The sequence below is a fragment of the Balaenoptera borealis genome (genome assembly GCF_965194805.1).
Source record: "Balaenoptera borealis genome assembly, chromosome: 4".
Classification (NCBI taxonomy): domain Eukaryota; kingdom Metazoa; phylum Chordata; class Mammalia; order Artiodactyla; family Balaenopteridae; genus Balaenoptera; species Balaenoptera borealis.
Window position 1 is genome coordinate 64,855,623 of NC_138861.1, and position 24,387 is coordinate 64,880,009.

The following is a 24,387-nucleotide window of genomic DNA, read 5'->3' on the forward strand; positions in this document are numbered from 1 at the left end:
AGGTAAGTTACCTGTATGCCTACTTTCTGGAGGGTTTTTATCATAAATGGTGTTGAATTTTGTCAAATGCTGTTTCTGCATCTATTGAGATGATCATATGGCTTTTCTCCTTCAGTTTGTGAATGTTTGATCACATTGATTGATTTGCGTATATTGAAGAATCCTTGCATTCCTGGGATAAACCCCACTTGATCATGGTGTATGATCCTTTTACTGTGCCGTTGGATTCTGTTTGCTAGTATTTTGTTGAGGATTTTTGTATCTATCTTCATCATTGATATTGCCCTGTAGTTTTCTTTCTTTGTGACATCTTTGTCTGGTTTGGGTATCAGGGTGATGGTGGCCTTGTAGAATGAGTTTGGGAGAGTTCCTCCTTCTGCTACATCTTGGAAGAGTTTGAGAAGGATAGATTTTAGCTCTTCTCTAAATGTTTGATAGAATTTGCCTGTGAAGCCATCTCGTCCTGGGCTTTTTTTGTTGGAAGGTTTTTAATCACAGTCTGAATTTCAGTGCTTGTAATTGGTCTGTTTATATTTTCTATTTCTTCCTGGTTCAGTCTCAGAAGGTTGTGCTTTTCTAAGAATTTGTCCATTTCTTCCAGGTTGTCCATTTTATTGACATATAATTGCTTGCAGTAATCGCTCATGATTCTTTGTATTTTTGCAGTGTCAGTTGTTACTTCTTTTTAATTTCTAATTCTATTGATTTGAGTCTTCTTCCTTTTTTCCTTGATGAGTTTGGCTAATGGTTTATGAATTTTGTTTATCTTCTGAATGAACCAGCTTCTAGTTTTATGGATCTTTACTATCGTTTCCTTCATTTATTTTTCATTTGTTTCTGATTGGATATTTATGATTTCTTTCCTTCTGCTAACTTTGGGATTTTTTTGTTCTTCTTTCTGTAATTGCTTTAGGTGTAAGGTTAGGTTATTTATTTGAGATGTTTCTTGTTTCTTGAGGTAGGATTATATTGCTATAAACTTCCCTCTTAGAACTGCTTTTGCTGCATCCCATAGGTTTTGGGTCATCATGTTTTCATTGTCATTTGTTTCTAGGTATTTTTTGATTTCCTCTTTGATTTTTTCAGTGATCTCTTGTTTTTTTAGTAGTGTGTTGTTTAGACTCCATGTGTTTGTATTTTTTTACAGATTTTTTCATGTGATTGATATCTAATCTCATAACGTTGTTTTTGGAGAAGATACTTGATACAATTTCATTTTTCTTAAATTTACCAAGGGTTGAGTTGTGACCCAAGATATGATCTATCCTGGAGAATGTTCCATGAGAACTGAGAAGAAAGTGTATTCTGTTATTTCTGGATGGAATATCCTATAAATATCAATTAAGTCCACCTTGTTTAATGTATCATTTAAAGCTTGTGTTTCCTTATTTATTTTCATTTTGGATGATCTGTCCATTGGTGAAAGTGGGGTGTTCAAATCCCCTAATATTATTGTGTTACTGTCGATTTCCCCTTCTCTAGCTGTTAGCAGTTGCCTTATGTATTGAGGTGCTCCTATGTTGGGTGCATAAATATTTACAATGGTTATATCTTCTTCCTGGATTGATCCCTTGATCATCATGTAATGTCCTTATTTGTCTCTTGTAATAGTCTTTATTTTGAAGTCTATTTTGTCTGTTATGAGATTGCTACTCCAGCTTTCTTTTGATTTCCATTTGCATGGAATATCTTTATCCATCCCCTCACTTTCAGTCTGTATGTGTCCCTAGGTCTGAAGTGGGTCTCTTGTAGATAGCATATATATGGGTCTTGTTTTTGTATGCATTCAACCAGTCTATTTCTTTTTGTCGGAGCATTTAATCCATTTACCTTTAAGATAATTATTGATACGTATGTTCCTATTTCCATTTTCTTAATTGTTTTGTGTTTGTTATTGTAGGTCTTTTCCTTTCCTGTGTTTCCTGCCTACAGAAGTTTCTCTAGCATTTGTTGTAAAGGTGGTTTGGTGGTGCTGAATTCTCTTAGCTCCTGCTTATCTGTAAAGATTTTAATTTCTCCATCGAATCTGAATGAGATCCTTGCTGGGTAGAGTAATCTTGGTTGTAGTTTTTTCCCTTTCATCACTTTAAATATGTCCTGCCACTCCCTTCTGGCTTGCCGAGTTTCTGCTGAGAAATCAGCTGTTAACCTCATTCGTATTCCCTTGTAAGTTATTTGTTGTTTTTCCCTTGCTGCTTTTAATATTTTTTCTTTGTATTTAATTTTTGATAGTTTGATTAGTTTGTGTCTTGTTGTGTCTCTCCTTGGATTTATCCTTTATGGGACTCTCTGCAGTTCCTGGACTTGATTAACTATTTCCTTTCCCATATTAGGGAAGTTTTCAACTATAATTGCTTCAAATATTTTCTCAGTCCTTTTCTTTTTCTCTTCTTCTCTGGGACCCCTATAATTCTAATGTTCGTGCATTTAATGTTGTCCCCAACGTCTCTGAGACTGTCCTCAAGTCTTTTGATTCTTTTTTCTTTATTCTGTTCTGAGGCATTTATTTCCACTATTTTATCTTCCAGGTTACTTATCCGTTCTTCTGCCTTAGTTATTCTGCTATTGATTCCTTCTAGAGAATTTTAAATTTCAGTTATTGTGTTATCATTGTTTGTTTGCTCTTTAGTTCTTCTAGGTCCTTGTTAAAGGTTTCTTGTATTTTCTCCATTCTATTTCCAAGATTTTGGATCATCTTCATTGGGATTACTCTGAATTTTTTTTCAGGTGGACTGCTTATCTCCTCTTCAGTTGTTTGGTCTGGTGTGTTTTTACCTTGCTCCTTCATCTGCTGTGTATTTCTCTGTCTTCTCATTTTGCTTAACTTACTCTGTTTGGGGTCTCCTTTTCTCTGGCCGCAGGTTCATAGTTCCTGTTGTTTTTGGCGTCTGCTCCCAGTGGGTTAGGTTGGTTCAGTGGCTTGTGTATGCTTCCTGGTGGAGGGGATTGGTGCCTGTATTCTGGTGGATGAGGCTGGATCTTGTCTTTCTGGTGGGCAGGACTGCGTCTGGTGTTGCGTTTTGGGGTGTCTGTGAACTTATTATGATTTTAGGCAGCCTCTCTGATAATGGGTGGGGTTGTGTTCTTGTCTTGCTAGTTGTTTGGTATGGGGTGTCCAGCACTGTAGTTTGTTGGTTGTTGAGTGGAGCTGGTTCTTAACATTGAGATGGAGATCTCTGGGAGAGCTTTTGCTGTTTGATGCTATGTGGGGCTGGGAGGTCTCTGGTTGTCCAATGTCCTGAATTTGGCTCTCCCACTTAAGAGGCTCAGGCCTGACACCGGGCCAGAGCACCAAAATCCTGTAAGCCACACAGCTAGGAAGAAAAGCGAGAAAAAAAAAAAAAAAAAAAAGAAAAAAATAAAATAAAATAACGTAAATAAAGTTATTAAAATAAAAAGTTAAAAAAATAAAAAATAAAAAATGAATTTAGAGGCTTCCCTGGTGGCACAGTGTTTGAGAATCTGCCTGCCAATGCAGGGGACATGGGTTCGATCTGGGAAGATCCCACATGCTACAGAGCAACTAGGCCCGTGAGCCACACTACTGAGCCTGCGCGTCTGGAGCCTGTGCTCTGCAACAAGAGAGGCCGCGATAGTTAGAGGCCCGTGCACCGTGATGAAGAGTGGCCCCCACTTGCCGCAACTAGAGAAAGCCCTCGCACAGAAACGAAGACCCAACACAGCCAAAAATAAAATAAATAAATAAATAAACTTGAAGAAAGGTCACAAGCAAAAAATTAAAAAAAAAATTAATTTAAAAAAAAGAAAGAAGAGAGCAACCAAACCAATAAACAAATCCACCAATGATAACAAGTGCTAAAAACTATACAAAAAAACAAAAGGACAGACAGAATCCTAGGACAAATGGTAAAAGCAAAGCTATACAGACAAAATCACACAAAGAAGCACACACATACACACTCAGAAAAAGAGAAAAAGGAACAAAAAAATATGTATATATAAAAAAAAGGAAGAGAACAACTAAATCAATAAACCAATCTATGCATGATAATAAGCTCTAAATACTAAAGTAAGATAAACATAAAACCAGAAAGCATATCCCATGTCTACAGTCTCAAGGTCCACTGCCTCAATTTTGGGATGATTCATTCTCTATTCAGGTATTCCACAGATGCAGGGTGCATCAAGTTGATTATGGAGATTAAATCCGCTGCTCCTTAGGCTGCTGGGAGAAATTTCCCTTTCTCTTCCTTGTTCGCACAGCTCCTAGGGTTCAGCTTTGGATTTCGCCCTGCCTCTGTGTGTAGGTCGTCTGAGGGCATCTGTTCTTCATCCAGACAGGATGGGGTTAAAGTAGCCACTTATTAGGGTGCTCTGGCTCACTCAGGCCAGGGGAAGGGACGGGAATGGTATGCTAGGTGAGCCTGCAGTGGCAGAGGGCAGCGTGATGTTGCAACAGCCTGAGGCATGCCCTGTGTTTTCCTGGGGAAGTTGTCCCTGGATCACGGGACCCTAGCAGTAGCAGTCTGCACAGGGTCCCAGGAGGGGAGGTGTGGATAGTGACCTGTGCTTGCACACATGCTTCTTGGTGGCTACAGCAGCAGCCTTAACGTTTCATGCCCGTCTCTGGTGTCCACGCTGATAGCTGTGGCTCACGCCCATCTCTGGAGCTTGTTATGGCCGTGCTCTGAATCCCCTCTCCTTATGCACCCCGAAACAATGATCTCTTGCCTCTTTGGCAGTTCCAGACGTTTTCCTGGACTCCCTCCTGGCTAGCTGTGGCACACTTGCCCCCTTCAGGCTGTGTTCACACAGCCAACCCCAATCCTCTCCCTGGGATCTGAGCTCTGAAGTCCGAGCCTCAGCTCCCATCTCCCACCTGCCTCGGCGGGTGAGCAGACAAGCCTCTCAGGCTGGTGAGTGCTGGTCAGCACCAATACTCTGTGCAGGAATCTCTCCACTTTGCCCTCTGCACCACTGTTGCTGCACTCTCCTTCATGGCTCCAATGCTTCCCCCTCCCCAAGCACCATCTCCACCAGTGAAGGGGCTTCCTAGTGTGTGGAAACATTTCTTCCTTCACAGCTCTCTCCCAGAGGTGCAGGTCCTGTCCCTATTCTTTTGTCTCTGTTTCTTCTTTTGCCCTACCCAGGTATGTGGGGAGTTTCTTGCCTTTTGGGAAGTCTGAGATCTTCCGCGAGCGTTCAGTAAGTGTTCTGTAGGAGGTGTTCCACATGCAGATGTATTTTTGATGTATTTGTGGGGAGGAAGGTGATCTCCATGTCTTACTCCTCTGCCATCTTGAATGTCCTCCCCTTAAAGGATGATTATTAATGCACATAGCTTTGTAGGTCTTAAGGTTGGGAATTCAAAGGGGTTCCCCTCTTATCATTTTTATGATGAAAAACCATGAATGACTCAAATTGAGATTTCGGGACAAAGGGGGCTTTTGTGAAAATGAGAGAGAAGAAAAATTGAGAAGAACTCTTAGTATTTCCAGGGAGTATAGGAGGATCCAGTTGGTCTTGGTGAGCACAAATTTATAGTTGGATCAGTCTAACTAGTTGTAGCTATTTATAAAGTGAAGAAGCAGAGAAGGCAGACAGATTATTCAAAGTAAGGTTTTGTTTGATGTAGGAAAGTATAGGAAAATGAAGAAAGGACTGAGAATAATGACCAAAGGGGCAAAACCATTAGGATTAGGATTACTAAGGATCAAAACAATGGGATCAATAGTAATTAGGATAAAAATAGATTAAAATAAAAGGGTCTGTATCCTCGGGGTCCTGATGAGGTTGGTATAGCAGGGCATGATTAGATGAATCAACTTGGAGGATAGGAGGCTGTGTTCAGAAAGTGAGACGAATGAATCCATTATTTCAGAGGAGAAACTGAGTCAGGTGATGAAAATATGCATGTATGATTATGAAATGTGGGGTGAAGTGGTGTTGAGATCACTGAAGTGAGATAGTGAAATAACTTTTGATTTGATAGGTTGGTGAACTGATGATACGAATGAACATGAAAAGCATTCAGGTTGATTGTAGGCCCTGTAAGAGAAGATGAAGTTCAAGTGGTTGTATCATCAAATGCTATGCTCCTTAAATGAGTAATGATCTGTGAGGAGAGGAGAGAAGAGAAGAAGATAGACCTGGGATCCATATTCTGAGGCATATATGAATGAATAAATAAACATGCTACTCATGAGAGCACTCAATAAGAGATGTTACTATTCAGGAGTATATTAGTCAGAATAGGCTAGCATATGCTGCTGAAATAAACAGCATCTAGTTCCCAGGGGTTTACATAACAAATTTTTATTACATAAAAGTCACTGTAGGGTGGAGAGACTCTCTAGGACAGCTTTCCTTTATGGGGTGGCTCAGTATTCCTGCATATTTCATATTATGTCATCTGCATAGCAAGGTAAGTTTTCCACAAGTAAATGAAAATAGCATAGAAAATCACATACTGGCTTTTAAATACTTCTCCAAAGTGATGCAATGTCCCTTCCACTCACAATTCATTGGGCCATGAAAGTTATATGGTCATACCTAACTTCAAGGGGGTAGCAAGACATATATATTCAGGAAGGCAAAGAAAATAAGAAGTGTTCTCCACTGTATAATTTAACCTCCTTTGTTGTAGATTAATTGACCATAGGTGTGTGGGTTTATTTCTGGGCTTTCTATCCTATTCCATTGAACTATATTTCTGTTTTTGTGCCAGTGCCATAGTGTTTTGATTACTGTAGCTTTGTAGTATAGTCTGAAGTCAGGGAGCTGATTCTTCCGGCTCTGTTTTTCTTTCTCAAGATTGCTTTGTCTATTTGGGATCTTTTGTGTTCCCATACAAATTAAAAAATTTTTTTTGTTCTGGTTCATTGGTAATTTGATAGGGATTGTGTTGAATCTGTAGATTGCCTTGGGTAATATAGTCATTTTGACAATATTGATTCTTTGAATCCAAGAACACAGTATATCTTATAAGTGGTGCTGGGAAAACTGGACAGCTACATGTAAAAGAATGAAATTAGCACTTTCTCTAATACCATACACAAAAATAAACTCAGAATGGATTAAAGACCTAAATATAAAACCAGATGCCATAAAACACCTATAGGAAAACATAAGCAGAACACTCTTTGACATAAATAGCATAAATTTCTTTTTGGATCCATTTCCTAAAGAAATGGAAATAAAAACAAAAATAACAAATGGGACATAATTAAACAAAAGTTTTTGCACAGCAAAGGAAAGCATAAACAAACAAAAAGACAACCTATAGAATGGGAGAAGATATTTGCAAACAATGTGACTGACAAGGGATTAATCTCCAAAATGTACAAACGGCTCAACAGCTCAATATAAAAAAACCCAAACAATCCAGTCAAAAAATGGGCATAGGGCTTCCCTGGTGGCACAGTGGTTGAGAGTCTGCCTGCCAATGCAGGGGACAGGGGTTCGAGCCCTGGTCTGGGAGGATCCCACATGCCGCGGAGCAACTAGGCCCGTGAGCCACAATTACTGAGCCTGCGCATCTGGAGCCTGTGCTCCGCAACAAGAGAGGCCGCGATAATGAGAGGCCCGCGCACCGCGATGAAGAGTGGCTCCCACTTGCCGCAACTAGAGAAAGCCCTCGCACAGAAACGAAGACCCAACACAGCCATAAAATAAAATTAAAAAAAAAAAAAATGGGCAGAAGATCTAAACAGACATTTCTCCAAAGAAGAGATACAGATGGCCAAAAGGCAGATGGAAAGATGCTCAACATTGCAAATTACTAGAGAAATGCAAATCAAAACTACGAGATATCACCTCACACCAGTCAGAATGGCCATGATCAAAAGATCTACAAACAATAAATGCTGGAGACGGCGTGGAAAAAATGGAACCCTCCTACACTGTTGGTGGGAATGTAAATTGGTACAGCCACTATGGAGAACAGTATGGAGGTTTCTTAAAAAACGAAAAATAGAGTTACCATATGATCCAGCAATCCCACTCCTGGGCATGTATCTAGAGAAAAACATGGTTGGAAAGGATACATGCACCCCAGTGTTCGTTGCAGCACTATTTACAAGAGTCAAGACATGGAAGCAACCTAAATGCCCATCGACAGAGAAAGGGATAAAGAAGATGTGGTATATATGTACAGTAGAATATTACTCAGCCATAAAAAAGAATGAAATAATGCCAGATACAGCAACATGGCTGGACCTAGAGATTATCATACTAAGTGAAGTAAGTCAGACAGAGAAAGACAAATATATGATATCGTTTATACGTGGAATCTAAAAAAGTGATACAAATGAACGTACATATAAAACAGATATAGACCCACAGACATAGAAAACAAACTTATGGTTACCAAAGGGCAAAGGTTGTGGGAGGGAGGGATAAATTAGGAGTCTGGGATTAGCATCCACACACTACTATATATAAAATAGATAACAAACAAGGACCTACTATATAGCAGAGGGAACTCTATTCAATATTTTGTAATAACCTATAAGGGAAAAGAATCTGAAAATCACTGAATCACTTTGCTGTATAACTGAAACTAACACAATGCTGTAAATCAACTAAACTTCAATTAAAAAAAAAGAAATGTTGATGAGCATTAATAATGCCTACTTCAAGTGGTGTACAAAAATTTAAATTAAAACATGTAATTGGGGCTTCCCTGGTGGCACAGTGGTTGGGAATCTGCCTGCCAATGCAGGGGACACGGGTTCAAGCCCTGGTCTGGGAGGATCCCACATGCCGTGGAGCAGCTGGGCCCATGAGCCACAATTGCTGAGCCTGCGCGTCTGGAGCCTGTGCTCCGCAACAAGAGAGGCCGCGATAGTGAGAGGCCCGTGCACCGCGATGAAGAGTGGCCCCCGCTCGCCGCAACTGGAGAAAGCCCTTGCACAGAAACGAAGACCCAACACAGCCATAAATAAATAAATAAATAAATAAATTTTAAAAAAACAACAAAAAACAAAAAACAATAAAACATGTAATAAAAGGAAATTTTACTAAAAAGGTGAAAGATTTTGGAAAGTTTGTTAATCGTGGAAAGCAAGTTCCAGGGTACACAGTAGATGGGATTGAAAAGGAGTAGTGAAAGAGTGTGTTATAGAAAATAAGTGCCTGTCAGATTTAGAATGGTGTATGGGGAATATAAGTAGATGGAAGGCCTTATTTTAGAATGCTGGCTTAGAAATATAGGAATTATATGCAAGAAAGGAGCAACTGGTCATCAGTTTGCCAAAGATCAAATATCCTGTCTTCTCAAATTTGTGCACGACATTGGTATCAGTAGCTTCAAGGGATGGACAGATCCACTGCAAATGTTGTAATGCATAGGGGTTGGGTGGGACGTTATCAATGTGGTTCACAGTAATTATACAACTGATAACTTAGCAGTGTTTTGTTCTCATAATCTTTTCCATATCTTTATTTGTACTCTGTATTTCTAATTCACATCTGCATATATATTTTAAAACATACTAACATTCATTCATTTTAACTTTATTATTTTCAAATTCAATCTTTTACTTTCATCATTTTCATTCCTACCTTAATTTTTCTCTATTATTCTCTATTTTGATCTTTCCTTTATTGAGTTTCCTAGTATCACTTAGTCTTGCTTCCTAGAAGAACTTATTTTCTCCCCTTTTCAATGACCCTGGAGAAATTCCCTTTCATGAACCCATGAAGAATGAAGTATTCTGGCTAATCTCACTTTCAGGGGATATACAGACATATGAAAATAAAGAAATTGAATCATGAAGATGGCCAAATACTAAGGAATTAGAATATAATTCTTTTAAATCAATCTAGCCTCAGAGGTAAGCCTTTTGGTTTGAAAATACATTTCATGAGAAGTTTAGACTTTAAGAAAAGTAATATGAGAAAAGAACAGTTTTATGGGTCATATGATCATGATACTGTCATCTAAGTCCTTGAGAACCAGCACTGCCCTACAATTCTGAAGATAATTGTATGTGGCCTACGCCACATTTAATTTAGTAGTTCAGAATTTCTAAAGTGATTTTCAACTGTGACAATGTGCCATTTTGAGACTGTCACATTGTTAAATGTTAAAATATAGAGTATGTGGAAATCAAATGGCTTCTAAACTGTATGCATTTTCAATACGCCTTGATAAAAAATAACTTCATTGTTTTAAAATCCATTAGAATAATGGATATAAATGACTTGTGACATTAATTTTTTTCTATATCCACTTTAGCCCACAACTCTATAACCCATATCAGTCACCCTAAAGTTTCAACATATTAAAAAGACTTGCTGACTGGGGATAACATTATGGCTAGCAGTGAACAATGAAGCTGAGAAGGATGTAAGGCAGAGTAGTAGATTAGTAAAGTATCTAACAGAAGTATGGAACTACCCAAGAGACTGAAGTCTGTGAATTCAGAAAGTTACCAAAATTACAAGAGAAAAGACTGTGGAAATCAATTGAAGAGGCAGAAATAGTTCAGTTGTTTTTTAGATTTGAAACCAACTCAACGTGACTGCCTAATGGAAACAATTAGAATTGATATTTGGTGTCTTGCCTTCTGATACCACATCAACCTGGTGAGAGGCTCTTGAAAAAGGGTTAGATAGCATATAACATATAAACTTTCACCTAAGTATTTAGGAGCTAGGGTACCTGGAATTCAGTTCTAGCTCTGCCACTGCCCAGTTAGGGGACTTACTAGCTCTTCATATATCTCACCAGGGAACTGTGTGGTAATAGCTACAGCCTTTCCATCAATACTCTTTGTGCTTTTACTCCATGTAAAACATACACGGAGTTGGCATTTCTGCTGGTCAGAGTGATTTGAAAACATTTCTGATCATTTTTCTTTCCCATTTCTTCTTTCGTACTTTACTCTTCTTTGTCCTTTTATTCTCTTTCTCCTTTTCTTATACAAATATTTATTGAACAAGTACTCTGTGTTGGGCATTGTGCTAGCCTATGAATACTCCATTTATTTCTAAAGAAACAAAATATATCATCAAACACATGGCACCAGTCACTTTTAGTTAAAAGGACTTTATAAGGTAGATGGTACTCCATTTCCCTCTCTCTCTTTCTTTCTCTCTCTCTCTGTCACACACACACATACACACACACACAGAGAAACAGAATGAAAGGCAGAGCTATGCCGTTGCTCCCATGCAATCCTGCATGATTTATAGGAATATATTATAATGAGAGATTGTTGCTCAGTCTGCAAGGTAGGGGAATTTATGTAGGATTGGCTTCATATTTTGTACTTTAAAAAATGAGAAAGGATATCATTAATCATCCTATCTTCATCTGAATAGTCATTAAAGATGCTATCTGAGGTGACTGCCACAATTCCTAGGTGCACAGTGGGCCCAGTGACTGTACTTAAACAGAATTACTCCGTGGCTTGTATCTATACACCATGCTGCTCTGACAGTCGCTGCAATACCCTGTTCACATATGTGGTGATTCATCATTATTTTTGATGCCATGGGGGCTTGGCTATGATGTGCATCACATTTGTCCTGGTAAGCTTGTTTATGCATCATAATCTTGTGCTTCTACATTAGGTTCATTATGACCTGGAGGAGTTCTAGAAGCTTCATGTGTTATTTATGGTTGATCCAGATCGCCTAAATAAGAAGCAATGTTTAGTTTGGGATGCATTTATGCTCCCTGATTTGCATCTTAATAAAGCCTTTACTTCTTTTTAACATGATACTACAGGAAACTGTTTTGCCCCAGAAGCAGAATTTAGGGACAGTGTTTTGCGTCGTGTTTTAATGAAAACATTAGGTTCTCTGGACAATTTCCTCAATATGTTCTGGTATTAACGCATAATTGGCAGTTCATAGTACTGTATTCAACTCTGCAAAACTCTCCATGATTAATTGCACACCGTGTGCTCACTTTTGTGCACCTGGCCAAGGTCCTAGATGAGTGGCTTCATGGTTTTGGATACTGTCCTCTGCCTGCTGACTTGGAAAATGGAGGAGATGAAAAAGATCAGGAAGTTTTTTTGGTGGGGGCCATTGTGTCAGGCCTTGTTCCTCTCCACTGCTCTCTGGTCCTGCTTGAAGATCCTCTGGAACATACAGATTTGGGAGGGATGTGGTGGTGCTTTTACAAATTTCTCATGGCATGGATGTGGCCAGGGAGGAGAACTGGCTTTGGTGCAAAGCAATCCTTGGTTCTGAGAATTTGCCAACAAGTTTATGAATAATAATACAAATGATACTGACGATAATAGCCTTTACTGAATGATTATTTCTACGTGCTGCTTTGCATGTATTAATTTAACACACACATACTACACATATGCAAACTTTATGACAAATGTAGAATCTTGATCTCCATTTTGCAGATGAGAAAATGGAAGCACGTGCTGTTGAGACAACTTGTTTATAGTCACCATGTAGTTAAGTGGCTGAACAGGGATTTGAACAGAGGCAGCCAGGGAAAGTGGCAGCAGGATATGACCTTCTTCAGAGGTACGCAAGGATCCCTTCCCTGCTCTTTGCTTTCTGCCTTCCATAGTCCTGCTGGTCTGAGCCCATTTTGCGAGCTGGTGACTGATTTTCCTGCATCTCTGGTCATATGTTCTCCTGATTCTTTCTTTTTGTGTTGTGTCATATTTCCAGGTCTGGCCTCGGGACTAGGGCCACCACTTGCCCTTTTAATACCTTTGTTGAATTAGAAGAGATTAACTTGCTTAAGTCAAATTTCTTTCTATGATTGTACAACCTGAGGAGCCCTTATGTGGCAGCAATGCCGGCTGTGCACACACCGCTCCCGTGTCCACTCACACCCCTGTAACGTTGGTGTACACGCCACTAACACTGCACACATTCTTGATCCCCTTCCCAGCCCCCTTTGGAGGTTAAAAATTGGGTTCTGAGACCTCAGAGCAGGTGAGGGCTAGCCAGGGCTCAGCCATGTGCATGTTTATATGTGTATGCATGCACGAATTCACACACACATGTGTATGTGTAGGTGTATATGTGTGAGATCTCAAGTGTGCACAGCTTTAAGGGCCAGTGTTTATGGATGAGAGCTTCTTTTCCACTTCCCTAGACCCATCTGGAAAACTCACGATCTCTACTTCTGCTCTCACACACTCATGTTAACAGAAGTCTAAGATGTAGGGGAGGTGGTGCCTTTGAGTAGGGCACTACTTGAATGCTTATATACCAAACCCTGCACTGCCCTCATTTTGGGGAAGTTTCCCTTTGCGCAGCCTAGAAGACAAAGTCTGTGGCCTGCTGGTTATACAGACTTAAAATTCAGATATTCTTAAAATATGATATTGTCGCCATCACTGTCGTTGTCATAAATAATTCAATTTATGTAGCAGCTATCTTACATATATCACATCAATTAATTTCCAAAACAATCCTGTGGCATAAAGGTTATCCTCATTTTACAGATGAGAAAATTGAGGCCCAGAGAGGTGCTATGACTCTCCCAAAGGTGCACAGCTAGGGAATAGTGGAGCACTGGCTGGGATCCAGGTTAGTTTGACACCAAAGCCTCTGCTTTAATAAGCTGTACAAAGCTGCCTCTCAATGGGATTGTCACAATAAGGTACACAAATAATTCTCTAACTTCCATTTAAATTCTCTTTGCACAAATTCCCAGGAAGATTTTTTTTGTTGTCTTGAATTTTTGGGGTCAATCTAAGAGATGGGATGACTAGTTTTTCCATTTTCCAAAACAAATCAGTACAAATATAGGATGAAGACAATCAATATCTATTGATACATTATCAAATAAAAAATATCAGCTATAATGCTCTGAATATTAACTCCTCATTTGAAACAACAAAGCAATTTTGTCAATAAACAAAGACGTTCTATTGGGTAAGAAATTTTTTAACTTCTCATTTCTCCTTGATGACAGTGTGTCATCATGCCTGGATAACATATGTTAACTGCAGCGATTACCTCATAACAATCCCCTTTTTCAATTTATCTTTTGCCCACAGTCTCTTCACATCACCCTGCTCATCACCTTTATCCACTGTATTTCACATTTTACACATATGTGCAAGCTAAACTTTTAAGTTTATTATTATTTTACTTGCATGAGTTATAAATCTTTTCGCAGACTCACCTCGGTCTCAGCTTTGTCTTAATGGGGTGATTTTCCTCTTACCTTTTAATCTTTACCCCCTATTCACCTATTCTAGTTTTTTCCCCACTAACTCAAATTTGCTGCTAATTTACTCCATCAACTAATTCCCAAGCTACTCATATCTGAAACTAAAATCCACCTAAAACCCAGAAGTTCATTTACAATCCAAAGTTACTAAAACAATAATAAGGAAAAGGATAAGCCCAATTTAATCCAACTGATATTTATTGAGTTCCATATGTGAAGTAGTAGAAGCCAGGTACTTTCTGAGGAAGAATAAACAAATGAGCAGGGGGCTGAGGTCAGGTGAGGAACTGCTGGCTTCAGTGATTAAGCTTTGCAAGGAGCCATAAATCATGGAGATGATCAGATGTTCCTAGAAGTGGGAGTGTGGGTTGGATTACGTGATTAATGACACTAAGGAATTCTGTGTTGTTAGGACTCAGAAAATTAGAAGTATAACCTACGCAAAATAATCTCTAGAGGTGAAATTGTAAAGGGTTAAGAGAGTGGGTCGACTGAGAAAGACAGATGATGTAATGACCACAGCAAATACAGTGGAGCTAAATGAGGCAGAGAAGCTTCTGGTCCAGCATTTCCACCACTCTGTCTGTGCAGGAGTCACCTTATAATGAAGGATATGAATTCTGGAGAAAGGTCCTATCAGACAACATAGCCTGATAAACCAAATGGAGGTATATTGAGAAACTCTGATTTTATATTCCAAAAGTGATGCTTTCATTATTAATGTATTTTTCTAGATATCTCTGAGTCATGCAAACACATATTTTAAAAACGAATTAACCTAGGACAAAATGACCGTTAAATTTCAAGTCTCTAGGATTGGAAGTTAGGAAGGGAGGACCGCTTTACCTATTCTTACTAGAAGACTCGTATAAAGGTACTATCTCTATTTTGATAAAGGTAGTTGACAATTCTTGTTCCTTGGGAAATTGACATGCTCTGCTCATAGTTTCCAACTAAAGAATATTTGCCAATCTGAGAAATGTATGTTGTAATGTAGTTTTCAAACAAGTATTCTTTTTTTTTTGATACTTTCTACTTTAATTATACCATAGTATATTTTTTCCCCTTTGATGAACATGAAAAATGTACTACTTTGATACTGCATTTTAGTCTTGGTATTGAAATTATAAAGTCAATATACTATTAGTTTGACCACTTTTTGTCCTAAGTGTACTGAAAATATTGAAGTATAAAGAGCTTTCTAAGACTGATTGCACGTTCTCCCCAGAAAAGTTTGAGAAGTTGCTACAAAGGAAGAAACACTTCCCCTCATTGATTAGCAAATGCCAATTCCATTATAAATATACATGCATGTTGACCTTTTAGTTTGTTTTCCAGAATACAAATTCAGTAGAGCCCCCATTCTGTTGCACATGCTGTGAAGGTATTTTGGGGGCATTGGAACGCAAATAGGAATATCAATCTACCCACTTCATGTCAGAATCCCTGTATGGAGTCTTGTTTCTGGCTCCTCTGTGGTGCCAGAATAGAGCTCATGCCAATCAGCAGGTCTGGGGTTTAAAGATTTCTTCCTACTGCAGCTCTGCAAGCTTAAATAAAGAGCAGATTAGAGTCTTGGACAAATAAAATGAATACTGAGTGGTTTATAAAGTCTTCCTTTTTGACTTGAAAAACAAATACGCCTGCATTGTCAGACTGTGTGTACATTGATTCAGGCTTGCATAATACAGCTGCTAAGCTAAAATAACAAAACAAAAACAAAACCCCAATTTTGTTTTCCATAGACAGGAAAGACTAATTTTCGTGTGTGTGATTTTGAAGGAATCTGTTAAATATGGCACTGCCAATCAAAACACAAATTGAGAGATTGAATAACATAGCGCTTCCGTTTAGAAAGGCATTTTCAGATTCCTTGTACCAAATTTTATTCTGTATGTTCAGCAGTGGCTGCATAATTATTGCTTCCATGTACTGACATGCCAGAGTTAGACACTGTGCTATTGTGTTTATACTTTGTATATGTTAATTATAATTCTCACAACAACCCTGAAAGGAAGACCTAATTTTCCCAATTTTAACAGAGGAAGCAGAACTTAGAAAAGTATAAATTCGAGGTTCAAATTCTGATCCCCCACATGTTCTTGGTATAATCTTGAGGGAAGTTCTTCACCTCTTTGGGCCTCAATTTCTTCATCTCTAAATGTGAACAAAAATTATATCCATTCATAGATTTGTTTTGGAAATGAAATGCGTTAATTATATGAATGGACAGACATATGTAAAGACCTATAGTGAGCAGTACACATGTTTGCTATTATTATTATTAACAGTACCTTAATTGACTATGTTTTTTATTTCCTGAACATCTAAGAATTTTTCAATTTTTAAAATTGTTTTGCTTTAGGCACCTGAGATAGCAGAGAATAAAATAAAACTAAAAGTACTTGCTCTTATGCAGCTTTCATCCTAGTAGGGATGAACAGTTAAGAAAGGATATAAGTAAAATACATAGAATGTTATATGGTGAAAGTGCAAAAGAGAAGAACAAAGCAGTGAATGAGGACAGAGGGTCAGAGTTGGGGTTTCTATTTTTAAATATGATGATCAGGGGAAACCTTTTTGAGAAGAGCACACCTGAACAAAGACTATACATAAAGAGCTGAAGGAATGAGTCACGTGGGTATATGGGGGAAGAGCATGCTGGCCATGAGGGAAGCAACTGCAAACACCCTGATGTGAAAGAGCACCTGGCAAAGTCTGAGGAAGAACAAGATGCCCAGTAGGGTAGGAACAAAGGGGAGTCAGATTATAGGAGATGAGAGTTAGCAAAGAGCTACACTTTACAGGACCTTGAAGGCCATTGTAAAAACATTGGCTCTTAATCTGAGATATTAGAGACTTTTGAGCAGAAGAGTGATATGATCTGACTTATAAATTTTCCTAGAATTCCTGTGGCTACGGTGTTGAGAATTCACAGAAAGAAGCAGAGAGACCACTTCAGAGGCCATTGCAATAATCTAGGCAGGAGGTAATGGTGGCTTGGGCCAGAATAGTAGTGGTGGAGGTGGTGAAACATGGTTGGACTCTGGAAATATTTTGAAGATAGAGTTGGTAGTATTTGGTGCTGGAAGGGATGGCATGTAAGTGTGTACATGTATAAAAGAGAGAAGAATCAAGACAGACTCTGAAGTTTTTGGCCTGAGCAACTTGGAAGAATGAAGCTCTTCTTCACTAAGAAAGACTGTGGTAGAGGTTTGGGAAGAAGGACCAACCTGGGAGTTCAGTTGGGGCATTCTACCCTTGAGATGCCTATTAGACATGCATGTGGAGATGTTGAGTGGCAGTTTGAAGTTGAGAGGTAAGGCCCTGGCTAGAGATTAAATTTGGGAGGCATCAGCATAGAGACAGTATTTAAAGCCTTGGATGAAATCACCAAGGAATGGGTATAGCGGGAAAATAAATGAGGCTCAGGGACCAAGTCCTGTGTTACTCCATTATTGAGGTTGGTGAGCTGTGGGGAACTAACACACACACTATAAGAAGTAGCTGGTGAGTCATGAGAAAGGGGAGTGTGGAGTTTTAGAAACCATGTCTAGGAGGAGCAAATGCTCAAATGTGTTGAATGCTCCTGATACGTTAAGTAGGATGAGGGTTGAGAACTGACTCTTGGATTTAATAATGATGAAGTCATGTTGACAATGATAAGAGTAAGAGGACTTTTCGTGGAGTCATGGAGGCAAAAATCTTATGGGAATGAATTTAAAAGAAAATAGAGAAAAATTGGAGACACAGGGACTTCTTTCTAGGTGTTTACTCTAATGTGAGGGAGGGAAAATGGTCTGTAGTTGGCAGGGGAGGTGAAATCAAAAGACAGTTGTTGTTCATTTTTTATGGGAAAAATAATACCAGGCCTGTGTGATGATGGAAGAGAGGCACAGGAAAAATTAACTTAATATGCAAGAGAGAGAAGAAACCAGCTGGACCAGTATTCAAGCAGGCAAGAGTTAATGTTATCTATTGCAAAGTAGAGGAGTTAACCCTAGCTAGGAAGGAGGGCAGTTAATTCAGAGGAATGACAGAGAAAGAAGAGAACAGAGTTGCATAGTGGGGTGGGTATAGTAGTAAAACTTGTCAAAGTCATCTGATTGTTTTATTTTTCTCAGGGAAAATAAGACAAAAGTTCAGGGAAGAAGGATGAGCAGGGTGTCCTGGGTTTCCTGTGATGAAGACATGCACAGTAATTAAAGGCATTATGAAATTAGTCTTGGTGGTCCCAAGGCTAGCCTGGACCATCAGTGTTGAGGCAGGATAAAAGGATGGCAGTCTTACCTGGAGTTGCAAAGTTTTGGCATTTTCACTTGACACTAGGCAGGGAGGGTGTAAAGAACCATGGGATGGGCTCATTTCTAGCACTTGGGAATCCCTCTGAACCCTGCAGATGAAAAGCTGGAGAGGGAAAGAGGACAATTTTACTTTGAATATGCAGGTCTCCCTGTGTCAGGCTTCCTCTTGGCCCCTGTTAGTGGGGGGAACTCTCCCCCAGCTCGTTGCCCCATAGTTCCTCAACAATTTGTCTTTAAAGGCAAAAGCTATAGATAATAAAACCTAAAGGGATTTAAATAGTAATGTTACAATAGTAATATTGAATAGCCAGTGTCCAAGGGCTAATGAAGTGTGCAGATCCAGGGAGCTTCTGTTTTGGATGAGTTTCTCACTTATACTTATTTGATTCATAACATGGGGTCAGTCTTTTTCTATTTCAATTAAATTGCTTTCCATCATTTAAAGATTATCCAACAGGACAGATAATTTTGAAGACTTAGGGAAATTATCCATTATTAATGATGGACTGCAGATTATTCATTGAAGGTAGAAAAGTTTGATTTCACAAGGTAAAGCAGTATTCAAACAACACATTATTTAAAAGTAAATATAAAATAATCAGACTGATTTACTTATGCTGAGCCAGTGTCATTATTTTATAGTCAGAGATCTTATAAGGTATATTCATTTTATAAAACAACAAAGCTTTTTGTGGATTTCCATATGGAAGTGAAAATAAGACCATTTGCTTTTTAAAATGGAGTTCATCACTACGTTCTCAGAGACAAGGAAATAATCACGATAGTTAGCAGTTGTTACACAGGTACTATGTGCCAGATATTTTGTCTTCTTCATTCTTTAAAATAATTCCTGGACGTAAGTATTATTAATCCAGTTTTACAGATGAGAAAACCTAGTATCAGACGGATTAGTAGGTTGCTCAAAGTCAAACAGCTAGCAAAAATGAAAGCAGGGACTTAACTCTAAGTTTGTCTGCTTTCAAAGTTGTGCTAATACGGCACTTCTCCCAATCCTTTCCACCTTTAACTTCTCACTCTAGATAAATCAGTTAGGACAGCTTTATGAGTAAGAAGGGTAGATGATTACATATGCTCAAAAAATAACTCTACTTCCCCTCAGTTCATCACTATAATTTCAACCTTTTGGGTCATGATGTTTTAGTCTTTGAGAATCCATTTATGTTTAAAGTGCTATTACTTGTGGGAAGGGGCATTCATTCAGCCAGTATCAGCTAACATCTTTATTACTAGTCAACTGTGTAGCATTAATTACCAGATGGTTTGACTGCCTGAGGAGTAAAAATGTTCACCCAGGATAAGATCTGGAGGTTGGAAAGAATTTTGGGGGAAATGTGCAAGAGGAAGGAAATGTAAATTGATAGGGAGTTGTAGGCCAGAAATTTATCTACTTGACGATTTGATTGCATCTCCTCTCTGGGTCACAGTAGAGAAATTCACAGCTAGAATTTGGCCCTTAAAGATCAAGCATTTCAATACTCTCATTTTACAGATTATAAAGCTTAGCCCCAAGATCACACAACAGGATGGAGGTAGAGGTAGGATTACAATTCACAGACCAGAGTCCTTCCCATTACAAGGCCACCATACTAGGTTGTTGTCAAGTCATAGCCTTACAGTCTTAATGTACTTACCCTCTTTCCCAATTTTGGAGTTTGAGCCATGTACCTGTCTTTCCTCACATCCTTCAGGGTTTCTTTGATATAAGAATCATTGCCCTTTAGTTCCCAGTCCCTTCCACCTCTTTGTGGGTCCTCAGATTCAAGGCCACTAATACATAAATTTTACCCCAAGAGCTATGCAAAAGAGAATTAATTACTTACAGGTCTAAAAAAAAGGATGCAAATCTAAATTGCATGATCTTGCTTGAAACAATTCCTGTTATCAGTATTAGGGATCCTGTTAGCAGTAAGAAAATGCACAAGCAGCATTTTCAGAAATGTTCAGAGGCAATTAACTCACAATCAGCCATCTCAAATTCACTGTCTTCCAATAAGAGCTCAAAATCTTTTTTGTTCTCATTTTCTGGCAAGGTTTTGATTTTGGAGTATGAATGGAAAACAATGAACAGTTGGTGCTAACTGTACAGAGAATCAGCTTTTGCTTTAGAAGCTATATATGGGAGCCTATGAAATCTTTTAACCAAGCAGTTTTAACCATCCACAATCAAAAGAATCCTCTGAACACTCTAAATTCCCACACATGATTCTATTAATTTCTAAACTTAATGTGTTGTCCAAATTCTACCAAACAAATAATAGAATTGACTCCTACAACCAATAACCATTCATCTAATCAAGTTTCTAAATCCTTTTTCATCTACTGTGGATACTAAGCAAGACAGAAATGAATAGATTTAATGTCATTTGAGGTGGAATTAGAAACTATTGATGGCAATTTACCTATGAGTTAGTCAATAGGTCATTTGTGTGAGGGAAGTTGTGCCAGACAGATATTGACCTTTGCATTTACATCTGGTCCTCAGCTTTGAATCCAGCTCAAACTCAGACTGACCAAATTGACAAGGGATCTAGCATTCCATTGCATTTTATGTTGGTGATTGGCCTGTATAGAGGAGGGAAGGGGAAAGTCTGGATGTGAACTACAGGGTTTTAAAATATGCTTGCAACTTAATCTAGTCTCATTTTGAAGACATTTTTGAGTGTAGATAAGAGAGAAGAAAGGCTTCTTCTATGTCCCTAGGGAAAAATTCTGTTTGTTTACTAATAATGGTGGAAGGAGGTGTCTGTTTCCTCACATGGCTGGGATATTTTAATAAGTGTAGTTTTAGTTGTGGCCATAAGCCCCAGTGTTCTGCCCACAATGGCTTCTTATTCCCCAGGAGAGTATTTATGAATGATGTGGTAGGCAGCTTGTGACATAGCTGTCAATGTACACTCCCCTACCCTGCCTCCCTGGTGTTCATGTCATCATGAACTCCCCTCCCCCTTGAGTGTGGTTGGACCTAGTGACTCTCTTCTTGAATAGAATGTGGCAAAAGTGATGGCTGTCACTTCTGTTATTAAACTACAACAGACTGTGACCTTTATCTTGCTGGCACTCTCTCCTGATTTCTCACTTGCTTCCTCTGAAGGTGGGTGAGAAGGTTTTTTGTTGAGCCTTAAGATGCAGCCTTGTGTGGTACCCAGAGCCAGAGAACCCAGCTAACCATCACTCAGATTCCTGAATCACAGAATCTGTGAGATAATAAATGTTGTTTTGAGTCACTAAGTTTTTGGGCTAATAATAGATTAGCCCAAATTACTACATAATAGATTCATTATCTATTATGTAATAATAGATAATGAATACCTAATGTAATTAGGACAATATTGTAGCCTTAGACTTATGAAAAATGTAGAAAATACAGTCTCTATCAAAAAGCACTTTTATTCTTTCATTCAACAAATGTTTATCAAGCACCTGTCATGTGCCAAGTAGTTTCAGATGCTGTCATGCAGCAGTGGACACATAGCTAGAAATCCCTGCAGAGTGAGCATAATCTACTTAATCTCAAAGGAAGATTTTTGTGGTTACCAGAGTTTTCCTAGATAAATTCAAATTTTCTTTATTAACTCACCAAAACTTTATTGGATGCCATTTTTAGGAAATCAACAATAAACTCACTATATCATGTGAGAAATAAAAATTAGCACACAAATTATAATAAGACAAATATCATTATAAGCAAGATGTCCTTAATCTATTATGGCACTCTACTGAGTGTTCCTGACTTTAGTGACTAAGTAGATGTCATTTCTGAAAGACAAAATAAAGGGTGAAGAGCAAATTTAAAGAGGATGAACTTGCTTTTTGATTTGTTTGAATTTGGGGAACATCCAGGTGGAAGGAACTCAAGAGTAAGTTTTGGATTGGAGATAAACACTTGGAGGTTGTCAGCTTGTAAGTGGCAGTTGAAACCATAGTATTGAGGGCCTTGTCCAGGGAAATATACAGAATGTGAAGGAGAACACATATTTAGAGTGGGCATTCATGACTGAGAAGAGGTGTTGAATAGGTAGGAGAATGAACAGGAAGGAGTATCTTTGTAATATTCCAGTGGAGAAGAGGATTTCATGGATGGGGAAATACAATGTTCAGTCATGTGACTTCAGTGAGTATAAGCTAAGGGCTGAAAGGTGTTCCTTTCATGTAGGAAGAAGAAGAGATTGATGACCATAACTGAGAGTAGTTTCAGTGGAGGTGGTGTGGGCTGATGTGAGAATGGAGTGGGTTGAAGAATAGACAGGCATGATAAAGAAGTTTACAAGATGAAGCTCACAAAAGGTAGATGTAATAATTATAGGTCTTCACATTAGATGGTTATGGAAGTCTTTCTTTTTTATTTTGTCTAGATGAAAAAATGTGTGGTTTTCCAGTTGCAGAATAAATAGAATATGAAATAAAATTTAGAATTTCATATAGTAAATTTCATATCTTTTTGAAGTTTTATCTTGTTTCTGACAAAATACAATGCTTTGATTGGTGTTTATATTGTAACATTACATTGAAATTTAGGAATGTTATTTTGGCCCATGAAGGATGCATGGGCTCTCCACTACCTCTCTGAGTCTATGCTTAGCAAAGAGTCATGGAAGAAGAAGGGGAGTCAATACTGTTGCCTACTCTTGGCTGTAAAAAAAAGATGGTGATTAGTAAGGATACAGCTAGAGGAGAGGTAGGGCCTTTTTTTGTTTTTGCTAGGGAGATGAGTATGTATGCAGGATGATAGATAGAGATAAAGAAATGGAGTTTAACAGTTTAGGAAAAGGAGGGACATTTGATAGAACATGGTTTCAAAAGATGGGCTGGGATGAGATCTAAAGCACACATAGAAAGAGAGATACTTCTAAGACTGAAGGTAAGTAGGTAAAGATGGGTATAAATATAGGTAATTTGTAGGTGGAGAATGAGAAATTGAATGAGCTCATGTCTCATTCTCTTAATTCCCTTAGTTAAATAGAAGATAGTATACACTCTGAGAAAATAATGAGTTATTGGGTAGCATGAAGGGTTTAATGAGAATGCTGAAGTTTGGGAAAGCTGCCATTTAGAGTAGAGAAAGGAAAGAACTAAGAATTAAAATGCTGTTTAATTAGTGATGACTGACTGGCTCTTGGTTTTGACACAAGAGGGACTAGATGCAATGTACATTTCCCTATTCCTCTGGTTAAATATGGGAGGAATTCTAGATTTTTTTTTTTTCTCTCTCTCTCAAATAAGGAAACTCTGAAAGATGCACAAAAGAAGGCAGACTGGCTAGGATCTCAGCATCTGAGGAACAACAGAATGGTGAGTCCCCTGGATTTTCTTTTAGCCTTACAGATTCAAAACTTGGACTTGAAGAAGCCAGAAGCCCAGAAACACCTGTGGGGGCAAACAAGCAAAACCAGGATTGACCCCAAATCCTGTGCTCTCCTGCTCAAAGACCAGCCTAGCAAGGCAGGAAACTTTTGGATAACAATGGCACTATTTCAGCTAAACACCACAGAATAACTGGTCCCACCCTGCCACTGAGCAAAGGCTGAGTGTAGATGCCAGACTTTCATTTTTGTTGGATTGTAATGGGTGCCCCTCCTCTCTACCAGAGTGGTGTCAGAGAAGGCTGAAGGGGGCTGGGACTTTCATTCCTTTGTGGGGGTGGTAATGAGACTCAGTGAACTTGAAGATAGAAAAATAGAAATGATCCAATCTGAACATCAGAGAAAAAATGCACAGAGCCTCAGGGACCTGGGGAACTATAGCAAAAGATTGAACATTTGTGTCATTGGAGTTTTAGAAGGAGAAGTGAATGATATGGGGCTGAAAAGTTATTCAAAAAAATAATGGCTGAAGATTTCCCACATTTGGCAATAAACCTACAGATTCGAGAAGCTGAGCAAATCCCAGACAAAATAAACCCAAAGAAATACAGATCAAAATCATCATAAACAA